The 16,079-nt window shown below is 38.6% G+C and overlaps 1 protein-coding gene across 1 annotated transcript in view; it reads right to left on the bottom strand.

Moving 5' to 3' along the window:
• Positions 1–16,079, bottom strand: part of LOC124167752 (neuroendocrine convertase 2) — a 433,133-nt gene that overhangs the window by 371,831 nt on the left and 45,223 nt on the right. The gene's annotated exons all lie outside the window — the stretch shown is intronic.

Here is a 16,079-nt window from a genome sequence, read left to right on the forward strand (position 1 = left end):
GAAGAATGGAGGAGTTTGAGATGTGGTAGTGGAGAAGAATGGAGAAATTAAAGTGGACAGAAAGGAAGAGGAACGACGAAGTGCTGGACATGATGGGTGAGGAGAGGCAGCTTTCAGATGAGATACGGAGGAGACAGAAGGCATGGATGTAGCGAGTACTTAGCGGGGAGGGGATGTTGAAAAGAGCGTTTGAGAGTAGAATGTTGGGTAAACGAAGGAGAGGAAGGAAAAGAATAGGATTTTTAGATAGAATGAAAGGGAGTAAGCCTTATTGAGAATTGAAGAGGAAGTCCATAAAGGGAGGGAAGACTGCCAGAATAATACTTAAATACTCCATGCAAACCTACCTCAATCAGTTAAATAATTTTAGAGTGATAATAATAATAAACCTAATCAAGAATTAGGCGAACTTGCCGCAGGTATTAAAGCCATGTGGAAAATGCAATCGGTGGATACAGGTATGTCCAATTGTCATTACAGCAACTGGAATCACACCATGTGAAGTGCTTCATCAATTAAAAAAACTAAATCTGAAAGACATATCACGGGAAAATACAAACATCAGTCATCCTGGACACCTGTCATATTGTCCGACGGTTCCTATCTGTAGAATAACTGGACAAAACACAGTTGAAATTGACTTGGTCCGTTCACTGTGGAGAAATCATACTAGATAGCAAGAGGGAAAATAAGGATGATGGTAATAAAAATATAATATCAATAATAATAATAATTAAAAATGATATCAATAAAAATAATATTAGTAATAAAAATAATAAAATTTAATAAGTATTGCCCATCGAGATTGCTTATGACGTTTCGCTCTCGCTTCAAGTTCGTCCTTGGTCTTTGCCCTGCGCGCGTCGTTTTTTTTCCGCATTTGGTGTTTTCACGCGTCCTTAATATCCCTCCGGGGCCCGACTGGTGACTTTCGTTCCTCTTCGTCCCGAGAAGGCTCTCGGAAGGGATCATTCCGAAACATTTTTCATAAGTGCAAGCTTCGCTGTGTACGGAGAGCATCGTTTTTACTAAAATTCAGTTGGGAACCGCTAGGCACTCGGAGACTAAGTGCTAGGCTTTGGCTGCTTGAGATATTAAGAGGGTTCTAAGTTCCCGGTGAATCATTTGAACAACCCAATTCCATGGAAATCATCTGTCTCCCAGCGAATGTGAGAAATTTATACGCCCATGACTTATATTGGGGTGAGCTCTACCCTAACCCATCCAAAGCAACTTAAGGGTTGAATCAATGGGTGAGGTTGGGCGTCTAATTTTGACGTGTTACCTGAACACATCGCATTCAAGTAGAACAGATTCCGGGTACATAACTGATTTTCTTTCTTCCATGGGAATAATTCTGGAAATACAACCAAGGTGGCAGCCCTGTATTCAATTCTCCTTTTCCGTCTTGGGTCCCCCGTCTCCGTCCACCGATGTTTATTTTTGGTGCGATTTCCTCGGGCATTGTGGGCGAGGGGTGTCATGGCGACGCGGGACGTGACACCATCCTACCTAAGGGGTGGTGGAGGGAGGTGCTTAAGTAACTTCATTCTCGCCCGAGAAGGCCGAACGCTTCGGGAAGACTACTTTCGCTTCCCAAGACTTACGTGTGCTTCCCGAATTGTCTCCGATGAAGGTGGTAGTGTTACGTTGAGCGAAGCCATTTTCCATCTAGCGCCTTGAAGACTATATTTTGAAGTGTAAAAAAGATAAAAACATTGCGTGCAGCGTAGACGAAATTAAAATTTGAAAATTGGGATTATTTATAAGGGAGTGAGTCGGCAATCCTAGAGCGAGGCGAAAGTCTCAACGGGTGTCCAAATCTTTGTTTTGTTTACATGTATTATATTTACTGTGAGGAATTAAAATTATTATCATTAAGTCGTCTCTGACCTGTTATTCAATGTTTTTGATTTTTATTATATTTTAAAGGATGGCTATGTTACTCCGTCATCATTTCTGGAAATTTCCGATGAAGTTAAAGAATACATTGCATGTGAATGATTAATCATGTTAAACTTTTACCAATGGTAACTACTGTGATATTTATGTCGTATGAAATATTTTCACTAACAAATTGCTACGATGTTTTGATCATACTTATCATGCAGCAGATCTTGTGCTTCATGTGCTTCGGCAGAGTAGAATGGCATTTGGTGTAAATGAAGCCAATAACCTGGCATAGAGCCCGGGAAGAATATTGCTAAATTTTATTCAACGGGACAAACTTAAATCGTATCATAAATTCTTTGTGAAAGCGAATTAAAGTACGAAGACATGTTTATATTGACGTAACTTGACAGATCTTGGTGTAACACAGGAGTTGGAAATTGGAGAATAGTGTGTGCTTGTTGACAGCAAACTCTAAGTGATGTGACTCGACTTCACGTAACCACTTGTTGAAAAGGACTCTACTCTCTTCAGGCCCACTGTACGGGATGTAACAATGCCAATTGATACTTTGACAAGCAATCAAAGTTCTATACAATCTATTCCATATATGTTTTAACCTGGAAGACGGAGCCTTAGTCCGTACCGTTGAAGCATGGTTTATTTTTGGGGGATTTTAAACTGTTTTATCAAATGTTCGCAGAGCAGCAGTGACTGCTGAGCTGCTGAGTTTTTTTTTCACAATTTCAATCTCGATTATAAATTTTGGCTAAGAGCCCTAATTATTTCTTGTTTCCCCGCGAAATTCGTATCTCCCTTCTGTCAATGGCACGCATTCCCTGGAGACGTTTTTAAAAAATTCCCATCGAGCTGGACGCGAGGGAGCGTCCTTCGGATCGCGTCTTAACCTTGCCCGGAGACGGACGATTTCCAATTAGATATTCGCTGAGCTGACGAAAGAATAGGAACCTCCCCTTCTTACGTCATCCTTTTTCCAATTTCAGCCGGTAGTCAACTGAGAGGGCATTAACGAGCAACGACACCTTCGGGCAAAAGCCATAAACTCTGAAGCTGAAATCATTGCAGGGAGAGAGGAAGAGGGGGGAAGGGGTCTTATTCTCATTTGCAACCTCCCCAAGAATTAACGGTTTCGATCGCGAATGGAGTGTTGACGTCACAGTCCCTTGCTATACTTGGGGGAGATTATTTGGGTTGTTTAATCGCTGAATATTTGTTGAAACTGGCATTAGTTAACGCTATGAAGGTAATATAATAATCGCAACGAGAGTCGATAGTTACCATGCTTATTCTTCAATAAGTGATCTCTAAACGGCTCGTTCCCCAAATTGTTTATGCTGTCGACTGCGATAGATTTTGGAAACAGATATACGAGCCCCCCTGGCGTGTTAAAAAAAAAGAGTAACTTAAAGCGTCGCGAACGGATTTTGAGTTTTTCTTCAAATATGTCTTCGGAACACATTTTGGTACATCTGCACAGTGAATTTCCCGACGTAATTATTTTTTAAACGCTATTTTTGTACCATTTTACACAATTAGAGTCCGCCATTTTGTTACGTAAGGCCACCCACATGGAATAAGTGATGGATGAAAGGGACGGTGGGACCGTGTGATTCAGAAAATGATGTTTCGAGCGATCACACTTTTGGTCCCTATCGCTGGAGCTATAATTCTGAGGAGCGGAAAAAATGAGTCTGTGATGCAGTCTTTGGTCATATTACCCTGCTATAGCGGCTGCGCTGTGGTGAATCTCTTCCAATGCATTCAAAAATTGAAACCTCCTAAACGAGAGAGTATATCATGGGGAACATAGTTTCGCTTCCTTTTTCATTTCTAGTCAATGTTTTGATGAAATCTGTAAGCACCGATTATGTTTTATTTAACCTCGGGAGTTATAAAAGATAATATTGAGCCAAATAAATGGCGATACGTGACAAGGAGGAAGGATCCGAGCCGTTACCTTCTTTTCCAGCCCGAATATTTTCTTCTGCCCCTCACCTTGCTACCTTCCCCCCTTTTTAATTCAAAATATAGAAGTTCCCTTCTCTTTGCTCCGTCTCCCTCTCTCTCGTCTTTTCTGTCTCCCTGAGGTGATTCAACGTCCTCTCCATGACTTGTGTGAATGTGAATGGCTTGATTTCTGCTGTTCTCTGTAGTAACTCATTTTTCTATAAAAACATTCACTACTTCTCCCATATTCGTCATTGCTCTTTCTAAACCTATTACAATGGCTTTTTCCTCCACATAAAGGCCAACTCTCAAAAAATCGATAGATCTAACCCACACCTTGAATTGCCTCTCGCATATTTAATAGCTCATTTATCCCTAAAGGTTCCCAAAAATAATCCCTCATTAAACCACGATTAAGTCCCTTCCCTGACGAGTGAAATGTCGAAAGAAATATCCTTAATTTTCATGTTGATCACGTGCGTAATAGTTATTTTTTAATAAAAATCTGTCATTGGAATATAATTCAGGCCATAAGGTTCAAATTTCAACCGGTAATTATTAGTTTCCGTGACTAGGTAATAAATTTATTTGATTTTTCCCCCATATTTTGACATTTGACGTATCTGGATAATTTTTTCAAACACAATATATCAAAAGTGAGTCTTGACCCGTGTATCACACAATAAACATATGTAGCGGTATTTCGATTTCACCCAAGTCTGATAGCTTTCTGTAAAAAAGATTTTGGGAAAATGCGCCCTATGATCACTTGTACGTTTGAAGTTCATTCGAGAATTTTAACCTCGACAGATATCGTAGGGTCGACTGTTGCGTGATATCGTCGAGCATTGGTGAGGAGCATTATTTGGGCTATTTATCGTGATAGATCCTTGGGATTACTTCGAAAGATATGTAGTCAGTGGCGTCAAATAAATCTAATTTTTAAAATATTCTTTGTGATTTTATTTGATGATACTGTGGAGTATTATTTAGTTCATTGTTGTATAGGTATTTTTTCCAATTGTTATTTTTTTTCTTAACGATCATGAGTCCTTTTTAATTGGCCTTCTGCTGTTTTTGGACTGCAATAAATAAATAAATAAAATCTACACAGGCAGATGCGCAATATTTACCTTGACCAGGATTCTAACGGAGGACAATGGAACTTGCAATGAAGGTTCTATTCAATTAAATTGCAAATAAATCATTTGGTTGGTAATCGTCCTTGACATGACGTATGCTCTCCTGTTGTTTTCTTACGTCGGATGTCAACCAGTCTTAACTGTATCCTCCCCCCTCTTCTCTCCGCGTCTTCATCCTCTTCTGTCCGCTTAAGTCCGGATGCTTTCCGTCGTCGCTACAAGGTCGTAGCAGGAGCAAACGCACAAGTGGTGCCTCACGATCGATATTGGAGGCGGAGGGAGAGCGCGCTCTCTCCCTTAGACGCCCGCAACATCCGAGAGAAGTTTTCGTGCGGCGCCGAAAGAACCATGTTCGCTGCCTCGTTCGTCGGCGAGATGCGCTGGTCGATGCTGACGGATGGACCCATCTATAGCGAGTGCCTCCCGACTCTACCGTCGAGAGCTCAGGATAAAAATCGCGAATATTACTATGAAGGATACTCCTGTCGGCCGCTATATGTATGCTGTCACACACTGTGCATTTAATGTAGGTTCGAAGATTTTCGCGGCGTTGATCAGATGATCTCTGCATTCTCTTCGGGTTTTCACCGCGACTGCTGTGTTTTGGCGACAAAAGTTTCGCTGACATTGCAGTCAGCGTCTTCAGGTGAAGGTGATAGAGCAGCAGCGGGATGAAGAGGCCTATATAAGGCGGAAAATTTTCCGAGTTACCTCACCTTCGACCTGAAGACGCTGACTGCAATGTCAGCGAAACTGTTGTCGCCAAAACACAACGGACGCGGTGAAAACCCGAAGAGAATGCAGAGATCACCGTGCATTTAGTTTACAAAAGTCGTCACTCGCGTCGCTGACGGGCATAGCGATCCACATTTTGATGAGTAATAATACAAAACTAGGTAACCCGTGCGAAAATGTCGCACTTTTACGTAGATTTTATTGTTGATAATTTTCCCTGCGTATGTTACGTTTCTTTTGTTTGGTCATGGATTTAACGAATTTTTTTAACTTTTTTTGAAGTTTGGAATAAAAAACAATGTGTGGAGTTGTACCTCGAGCGAGTAATCGACATGGAAAAATCGAGAGTTTTAAGTCAAATGATTATGAAAGTGTTCAATTGAGATTAAGATTTAATTTTTCGTAAAAAAAATCGGTGATTCAACGTTTAAAATGATTCCTCATTTATCACTCTAGTTGCAGTATTCACGTAGCATATACGGAATGGCAGAGAAAACCCTCTGTAATAATAAATGTGATAAAAATAAATTTTTACAGAGAAAAGCTCTTTTATCGCGAACCATGAAGAGTATTAAAAATTTTCAGCGCAAAATTGGTCATGTGTACATGAAGAATTAGACTTTTCAAAAATAACATTGTAAATTGCCTACCTTATCCGTCTCCTCTTTTTTTTAGATATTATTCTTCTTTTGCTAGTAAATTTTTGTTCAGTCATTTTGTAAGTGAACTTTGATGAAAAACAAATTTTTTGATATGACTCTCTACCATTCTTGTTCCTTTAAACGATCGCCGCACTGCCATCGGATTTTGGTGGCCATTAAAAAAAAATAATATTCATATTTAATTTTTATTCTGAATAAAAATAGAGATGCAGTAAGATATTAATAAAACTGTTAGAATATTGAATTGTTATCTGGTTTTGAATTATCCTGAAAATTTCAGCGGGATAGCTAATCGTAAAGTGGGTTAAAATTGAGTTGTAATATTTGACCCGAACAAGATGGCGAACAGCAAAGCGAGTTTGTAAAAACGGTTTTTAACGGTAAAATTAATGCTCTTCTCCGGAATTTACATTAATTTTACGAAGGTCACCTCTACTTTCAGACTGCTACAAGGAGTTGACTGATGGCTGCCACAGTGACTTGTCTGGTGCCGTTTAAATTGTTCTCCGCGATGTTCATATTCCTCATTTCCATCGATTCTTTGACGATATTGTGAAATTGTACGATTTGGCCTAAATTAAAAGTGCTCCAATCGGTCTGAACATTGAATTCTCGACATGTCACGTGGTCTAGATTTATAAATATCATTTTAAAAAATCGATTTTTTTAAACCCCCACATGCCCAGAAAAAGGAGAGGCTACTTTTATAGTTGGCAACATTCTAATAGATATAAAATGTATTGTTTCGGCATTTTTATTAGGTTTTCAGACGATTTTAGAGGAGGTCGTTTTTACGACTTTCGTCGTATCTTGTCTAGTTCATCCCATGCGCCGAAATAATAGAGGCATAGAGGCAGTTGGCAACATTGTAAGAGATTGTACACTTACGATTTCGACAATTTTTCTTAGGGTTTCAGACGATTTTATGTGGGATTGCTTCTATGACATTTTGCCCGTGACATGTTCTTTCTATGACATATTCTCGTTCACACCAAATGCCCACAAAAATTAGAAGCATAGAGGATTTTGCAACACTGTAATAGATAGAACTTTAGTGTTCCGACAACTTATCCTAGGATTTTTGACGATTTTAGGGGGAGGTCGATTCTATCACTTTTTGCCGTGTCTCATCTCGTTCTCTTAAGCCATTTGTACTAATCAGCCAGCAAGGCAGTGGTCGGAAGTGGGCTTTATGGTATGTAGATAAAGATGTCACATCAAGCACCGGGAGGCGATCCCCACGCGGCACCCTCACAGACGATATCCCTTGATCTCAACTCACAAGATACTACATTATCATACAATGCGTATCTCCCAGGAGAAAAATCGCGAATATTATCATGAAGAATTTTACAGCCGGCCCCTGTATATATGTTGTCACTTACCGCTTATTTAAATGAGTTAACAAAAGTCTTCACTCGCGTCGCTGTCTGGCAGACCGATCCGTATTTCATTAAGAATAAAGGTAAAATTTTGGTTTTTAACCGGATAACCATTTACATGTATTTTTGCAAAAGTCGTCACTTCCTTCTGACTATTACAATGTGTGAACTGATGGCTGCCATAATGAATTCGGTGCCTTTGACGAGATTCTCTAAGTGATGCTCAAATTCCCCATTTCCATCGATTTTTGAAGAAATTGTGAAATTGCACGATTTGGACAAAATTAAAAGTTCTCCGATCGGACTGAAAATTGCTTTCTCGACGCATCACGTAGGTAATCTAGATTCGAAAGATGAAAGGTGAATACGAAAACATTAATCGATTTTTTAAATCCCAAATACCCCAAAAAGAAGAAACACAGAGGCATTTGCCAACACTGTTATAGATAGAATTTAAATGTTCTGACAATTGTCATAGAATTTTAGACGATTTTCAAGGGGGGTCTTTTCTATGACTTTTTTGTCGTATCTCGTCTCGTTCAACCCCAAATGTCCCAAAAAGTAAACGAATCTAAAATTCTATCTATCTCAGCATTTGGCGATAGTGTGATATATAGAATTTTATTGTTTTCAAAAAAATTTTCCTAGGATTTTTGACGATATTGGGTGGTTGATTCTATGACTTTTTGTCGTATCTCGTCTCGTTCACGTCAAATTCCCCATGTGTAGAGGCATAGAGGCAGTTGAAAAATACTGTAATAGAGAGAAAATGTAATGTTTCGACAATTTTTCCTTGAATTTCAGCCGGGCTAAGAGTGGGTCGATTCTATTAGTTTTAGTCGTACCTCGTCTCTTTCACCCGAAACATTTGTATGAATTAGTCAGTCAGTCAGTCTGTCTGTGGTCGGAAGTGGGTGTTATCGTGTTTAGATAAATGTGTCACTCAAAGCAGGCGGGCAGGCGATCCCCAAGCGGCGTCTACAGAGACGACATCCCTTGATCTCAACTCACAAGCTTCTACATTATCATATAATGCGTATCTCTGTTTTATCACCGGCACCTTTATTTCTCGGAAGGAAACCATGTTCTGCAAAATCATCTGGCGTCACCTTTTCTCGGTCGGATTAAGGTCGTTGTTTTCGAGAGGGAGGTTCATTACTTTTCGCAGCACCTTTGTGGTATACAATACATGAATCCATAATGCTTCCGGTGTTTGATATACGTCGACAAGCGGCATTTAGATATTCGTCAATTTTTTTCACACATTTTTTGCTATGCTGGTGAAATAAAAACTGTCAAGGGAGGGCCTAATAGATAACCTTAATGATTATCATGTTTTCGATTTTTCCAGAAAATACAGGCGGTTCTCATGTCTTGAAGAATGAACTCGGAATTTGTGGTATAAAGTTGGATGAATCAGATGAAATTATTAGTTACCGAATCGTTAGTGATCAGACGGAATGAATAAAAACTCGTCTGCACGAGTATCTGTCGACGAGTATGTGCAATAGACAGGTAAATGCAATAGGAAACCTTGAGTAGCCGTGAGAATGGGTAGCGAAACGGTACCCGAAACGTCGGCGCTCTCATATAATCTTACCCGCGCGGTATCCCGAGAAGAGTTTTTACATGTTGTTCGCCGGGAAAGTGTAAAGTCTTACATAGTGGGAAACCTAATTTACGATTTTATGAGCGAAGTGTGGCAGCTTAATATAAAATTAATCATTACGTAAAAGTCTAGTTCGGGAAGGTTTAAACATATTTTTAGTCCCCGAGCGTGCACTGACGTAGCGTAAGCCTTCATACCAATTGTGAGTGCATAGAATTGTTCATTGTCATATGTACTGCTGCATTTCATCATCGAAACCTGTAAATTATTTGAATCATTTTTCATTGTAAACGTTTGATATCGATTGCCTACAATTTTACGATTGTTCGGAATGTATTCTTTTTGAAATTATTTACTACGGCGATTCACAATTAGGATCTTATCGTCCTTGAAATAAACATTTTCAAACACAATACATTCCGATCGCTTGGATAATGTAACCAATCGGAATCAATCCTTCGAAATGAAAGCCGATAGGAATTGTTCATTGTCATATCTACTGCAGCATTTCAACATCGAAACCTCGGCATAAATGGAGTGCCTAACCCGGTGGGAAGCCCGAGAGAAATTCACAGCCGTTTCACGTGGTGTATACCGCGTGGGACTACACCCAAAAATAGTTTATAGCTGTGTTTGGTTCGATCGCTGAGAGGTACGGAATGATTTGCACCTCAAACCGTCCACTGTCTTCTTCCACCGAGAATATCCATTTTTTTCCTCGCTTCCAAGGTCGCTTCTCCCCCATCACTTCGCGTGTCTCCCCCCAGAGGAGTTAACACTCCATCCCCCCGAAGTCCCCATCCTTCATCTTCGTCCCGATGGTTTCTCGACGTGTCTATCTTTTTTTCATCCTCGAATAACTCCGCACGAGGGAAAACTCACTCGGGGCTTTTCCCGTGAAAAATACTCGTGTGACAACTCCTCCGTCTGAGATATATTTGAGAATGGAGTAGGTTAAAAAAAAGATTAAACGATCTGTTAATATAAGCGATGCCTTATCGTAACATAATATTTGTCTCGTATACATTTATTCTTGCGTACAAATAAAGGTGTATAATACGTTGTTTCGGGCGTGACATCTTGGAAATTTCATTATAATTTATTATTAAATATGTTAAATTATTAAACTTATATTATGTAACAACATTTTGTAATTCTCGTACGACCTTGGTCGTACAGTCTAAAATTTATTTCGAATTACCAATTTTTTGCATTTTATTATAAAAAGTTGTAAAGCGCTAATAGTCTATCACAAATATCTTTGTAAAGAAATTACGAACATCGGTGAAATGCTTTTACTCCGAGAATTATTCATATTCCTCATTTCGCGAAATATTTTTCTGAGAATAATAATTTGGGCCAAAATTGATTCCGTACATAAATTAGTTCAAGCTTTTGAGTATTGAGTTTTGAAGATATTTTTTTTTTAAATAAATGCTGTACAAAAGAAAAAATTAGTCCCTACTTTATGCCTGATTTTCAATCTCCGTAAGACACCGAATCTTATAGTTGTATCAATATTCCTCTCTCAGAGGTAATTTGAAATTTGCTCCAAAATCCTCAAGCGGTTTTAATATTCTTTTTAATATGCTTATCTTATTTTGTTTATGGCGTGAATGTAGACAGTATGTTATAAAAGTGTATGAACAAATATAATCTTAAATTATCAAGTCACAGATTTGTGTGATTTCTCGCCGTTCATATTCACTTTACAATTTCCTGTAGAAAAAAACCTCGAAGGATCTTAGATTTTTGGAAGGAATTGCTTGTAGGTAAGTGGCAAAATTGGTACACCTGTGCAACTCCTAACAAAACAAGTTTTCGCTCATTGTCATTCTTATTAACTACATTCCCTATTGAGCAGGATAAGATTTCTTGCGTTTGCTTTGCGAGCCATCTTTTTTTCAGCCCTACTTTTGGTCATATTTCAATGCACTTGCGCAACTAAAGGCCTCGATAATGGTGTTTCCTGCTGGTCAGCCTGGCTATCTTGTTAGCAAGGGGAAATGGGGGGAGCGTGTGATATCTCTTGCATCTCCTCTGTTAATACCCGCTCTGTAAACAAAGAGCAGGGCAAGGAGAGCTTTTTGCCTAAGTTTGGGTCATCGATTGGTAGTCTAGGTGATAAAATCCAATATTTGGGCTATTTTTGGAAGCACCGGCTATATTCCTTGTAAATAGCTTTCAAGTGACCGGAATAGAATTCATTGTGCTCGGTAATATGTTTTTGCTAAAGACTCCTCAGCTTATTTCATGTGAGTAGTTGGATTAATCTAACTGGCATTCTTTCTGTCCTAATTTATGCCATTAATTGTAGTTTTTTTTATTATCATGGCTAAGCTGCCTTTTCTTCTTTTCCCGATACAGATCAACTTTTATTTATCATTCTGCGGACGGAGAGAGAAACTGGGGAAACCAGAATTAAGGCACGTGCTATTATCAGTGACTGGTGGAGTCAAACTAAGGATAGGTTTAACTTACTATGTGTTCATGAGAATTAATATGGATTGTGACAAGTACTGACGAGTACTGAAATTACCAATCTATTGAGGGATGCTATTCATGGAACATAAGTGATAATTGTAAGTTGTGGAAACAGTAAGATAAACTCCAACGCAGGATTAAGTTAGCAGTCGCCAATTAATTTGATTCTATAAATTAATATGAATTTATGAATTTAAAAGAGTTTTTTTCTGGAAACAGATTGGAGACATGGGTATTTGTTTTTCACCGGGTTAAAAACATTAACCCGGTGGGAATCCCGAGAAAAGTTTACCCACATTATTCGCCGGGAAAGCATAAAATCATATTTCAGATTGGAGACTTATTGACAATAATTCTTTGAAAGTACGAACTGTGATAATTTCTTCGATGTAGCCACTTTTAATCCTCGTTCACAATAAAGCAACTTTGCGTAATTTGACTTACTCTGTGTCAGATTATTCATGACAATCTACATCTACAAACTATCTCGCAATCCCATCGAGTTGGAACTCGCGATGTTATGAAATACTTCGTTGTTCGGGAGAAAAACGAATCTATAAACATCTATAATCTATTCCTTCCACAAAATGTCTCTATTATTTTCTCGTTTCCATTGGATCTAAAAAATGAAGAGATAATGTTATTATATAATGTTCTCTGTGTTTCTCTGCATGATATCTGTTCTTAGTTCCTCCCAAGTATAAGTAGTCATAGCGGGTAACTTATAAATCTCTTGCTGCGCTTTATTTTGGCACTTTCTCTCGTCCTTGAAAGTGGAGGAGTATCAACGTCAGGATATGATGATGGTCCGTAAAAGCAATTCCAGTTTTGAGAACTACGTGAGAGCGTTACGAATTTCCAGGGGCCCTTCTCCGAAAATCCTTCAGCTCGTCTGACGTGGCCAACAATGGAACTGATTCCATTTCTTCGTGTTTCTTTTAGTGAAAGGTTTGAAGTAGTACTAGAGGAATCCCCGATCGGTGTAATCCTGTCACGGGTTTCTAATCTCGGGCGCCTATACGTCATCGTGCCCTTCTCATCGCGCCATTATTTATCGCGTTTATTTCTTAATTTGTTAGCAATACACGCATTCCGAAGGTATGGTGATTTAGCCAGTTCACCCTCGGACGATATTTAAAAAAAAGCATAAGGCACTCTTTCATATTCGACGGTTAATGAAAGTGAAAGAATATGGATTTAAAATTATTTTAAGCCGTACTTTGCTCTTTACATCAGGTTAATGTGAAACCAGTTAATCGGGAGAAAACAATCTCATTACATCCATTACTCATCATCTCAATCCTGATTGAATATATAAAATTTCTACCAATTTACATCTGTAGCTAACAATTTTATTCACAATAACCGTTTCCCAGTGCAGCTCTGCATAGCAAAAGGAATAACTTTTACATATTGACCCACTGTATCATTAGTACTTTGGGTTGATATTGTATATTGACGAGTGAATGAATCAAGGAGAACATGTTGCTATATATAAGAGATATGTTGCATTGACTTTATCGAAAAAAACAAACCATCAACGTAAAATATGTGAGCTATACCATACTTAGAATGGAATTGTTGGAAATGCAAGACAGTGATTTTTATGCACAGTTAGGTTATTTAAGACCTAATAAATCAACTCAACGATAAAACTATAGACATGATATGCATTCCAGTTTTAATCTACGTGGGTACCCTGTTATGCTGTTGCGTAAGAAATTTTGGACTTATAAATTAAGGCTTAATCCAAAGGACCATCCAAAAAAATCCATCGTATCTAGTCACCGTATCGTTTTTCATCAGTTTTACAAATATTACTCCGTGTTCTAATCGTACACATGTTATCATTAGTTTGGAGTAACTTGTCGCTCTGAGAATTTTAAGGCTAAAATGCTTCACTCGGCAATTCAAAATGTTTCTCATTAAATTCTTCTTTATATACCTATTCCCTTTATTCTCCAGCAACTTGCCCATTTCGTCATTGGAAGCAACGTTCCTAGCTGCTGCAATTTTCATTCGATCGCGAGGATCCTGGGCAAATATGTTCCCATCTCTTTACGCCTCTTGCGCCACTGAATAGTACTGGGAATACCGAAAATAAAGCTTGATTTATGGGAAAATATCTGGAGTGGTATGTACGCACCTATTTTCCTGTTTATCCAACGTTGTCATGGATAGAGTGCGCAACGAATATTAATAAAAAGGAACAGAAATGGTCCAATAGGAGCTCATGTTTACCACTTTTTATCGCCCCATTAAATATCTTCCATCTTCCCTTCGCGTTATTTCCTCGTGCTGGAGATTAATGCAAGAATGAGTCGTCCCGCCAACATGTCGAAGCGTATGTTTTATTCATAATTTATGCCCTCAGCTCTGGACGAATATTCTTCTTTATTTGATCAGTATTCCTCGAAGGTAAACAAGATTTGTTTTTTCGCCGATCTTAAAATTTATCACGGCTATTGTAATTTTAGGCAGGTAACAGCTTCTTTCTCATCATTAATAGTACGAAAAAAAGTGAATTTGTATTCAAAATAACATTTTATAGCTAAATTCAAAAATTAGGTACATCGTAAATTTCACATTTAGGTAAATGTAGAAACGCTCTGAAATTATAAATGTCTAGAGAGTTGCACATTATTTATCCACCTAGTTGCTTAATATAGACAGTAGTCGGTAAAATGTGTTCGCGAGCATAATTTCAGTAAGTAATATTTGCGAAACAAAATGGAATATCGAGTTTAAAGTGATTACGAAAACAAAATGTTCGGCGTGGCATTGTTCATATGTAAACAAGCCATGAAGAGTTTGACTTTTCAAAATTTTCATAGTAAATTTCCTACCGTATCTGTCTTCTCTTTTTGTTTTAGCTCATTCTTCTTCTATAGTAAGCAAATTTTTCATTTAACTGTGATGTAAACAAGTTTGTTGCTATGACTCTGTCATTCTAGTTCCTTTAATTGATCGTAGTGCTGCCATTGGATTTTGTTGGCCATTTTTTCACTAATCTCCATAAGTAATTTTAAATACTGAATAGCAATCGAGATACAGTTGCATATGATGGTGCTGGAGATAAACGCTAAAACGAATTGCCCCGCCGAAGTGTCGAGGCGTATGTTTTATTCATAATATACGCCCTCAGCTCTATAAGGAGAATCTTCTATATTTGATCAATATTCCTCCGAAGGTAAACAAGATTTGTTTTTCCGCCGATTTTTACATGCATCACGGTTTATTTTAATTTGAGGCACGTGATTGACTAGTTTTGATCGTTAAAAATAGCTGCAGTATTATCTTCCGATTCAGACTCATTCACATTAATGATTTCGTTGAAGTTTCGTGTGTCATAATATCTGTTGATGAGGTTTTCCCGGGTGTGGCCCGCGTAATTTTGGGATTGTTGCTCGACGTTTCGAGGCCGTGCTTAGTCTTTTTTTTCTGACGAGTACCTATTCACTCAGAAGAAGTGACTAGCAACGGCCACGAAACGTCGGGCAGGAAGCTCAAAAGTGCGCGGGGTACACCCGAAAGAACATCAACACACATTAATTATCCCTGAAAAAAAATCTCCTGAATGGGGAATTGAGCCACGGATCTTTGGCTTTAAAAAAGTTATCTTGAGAATCCATGAACCTGGAGTTTTATGCGCATATAATCGTTTCAGGGTTGATTGGTGGGAATGCGATATATTCATAAAGTATTCGAGTATTCATTAAGTATCGAGTATAAAGTATTCGAGCGAATATTCATAAAGTAAGGGCCGTTTGGTCACAGGAAAAAATATACTCATATGAAACACACTTTATTGGCACTTTTAGTTAGCTATAAACCTACTTCACTTCTCTACATAATCGTTGTTCACTTCTAAGCATTTTTCGTACTACTGTACCAGCTTCCTAAACCTCTCTGCATAGAAACTCCCGCGTGAGAGTTGATCTAATTGGACCAAGCCACAAGCTCACAATGCTGTAAAAACAAATAAGAAAATTCAAGATTTTCGAAGGGAACTCTTTGACCACCCACTGTACAGTCCTGACCTTGCACCTAGCGACTTCTTCCTCTTCTTGCACTTGAAACAGTGGCTCGATGGACAACAATCCGAAACCGGAGAGGAACTCAAGGACGGAGTCGTCAATTGGTTCAACTCTCAGGCGGCGACTTTCTATGTGGAGAAAGTGGTGCAGCGGTACAAAAAATGCTTAGA

This window comes from Ischnura elegans, chromosome 11, assembly GCF_921293095.1.
Source record: "Ischnura elegans chromosome 11, ioIscEleg1.1, whole genome shotgun sequence".
NCBI classification, from domain to species: domain Eukaryota; kingdom Metazoa; phylum Arthropoda; class Insecta; order Odonata; family Coenagrionidae; genus Ischnura; species Ischnura elegans.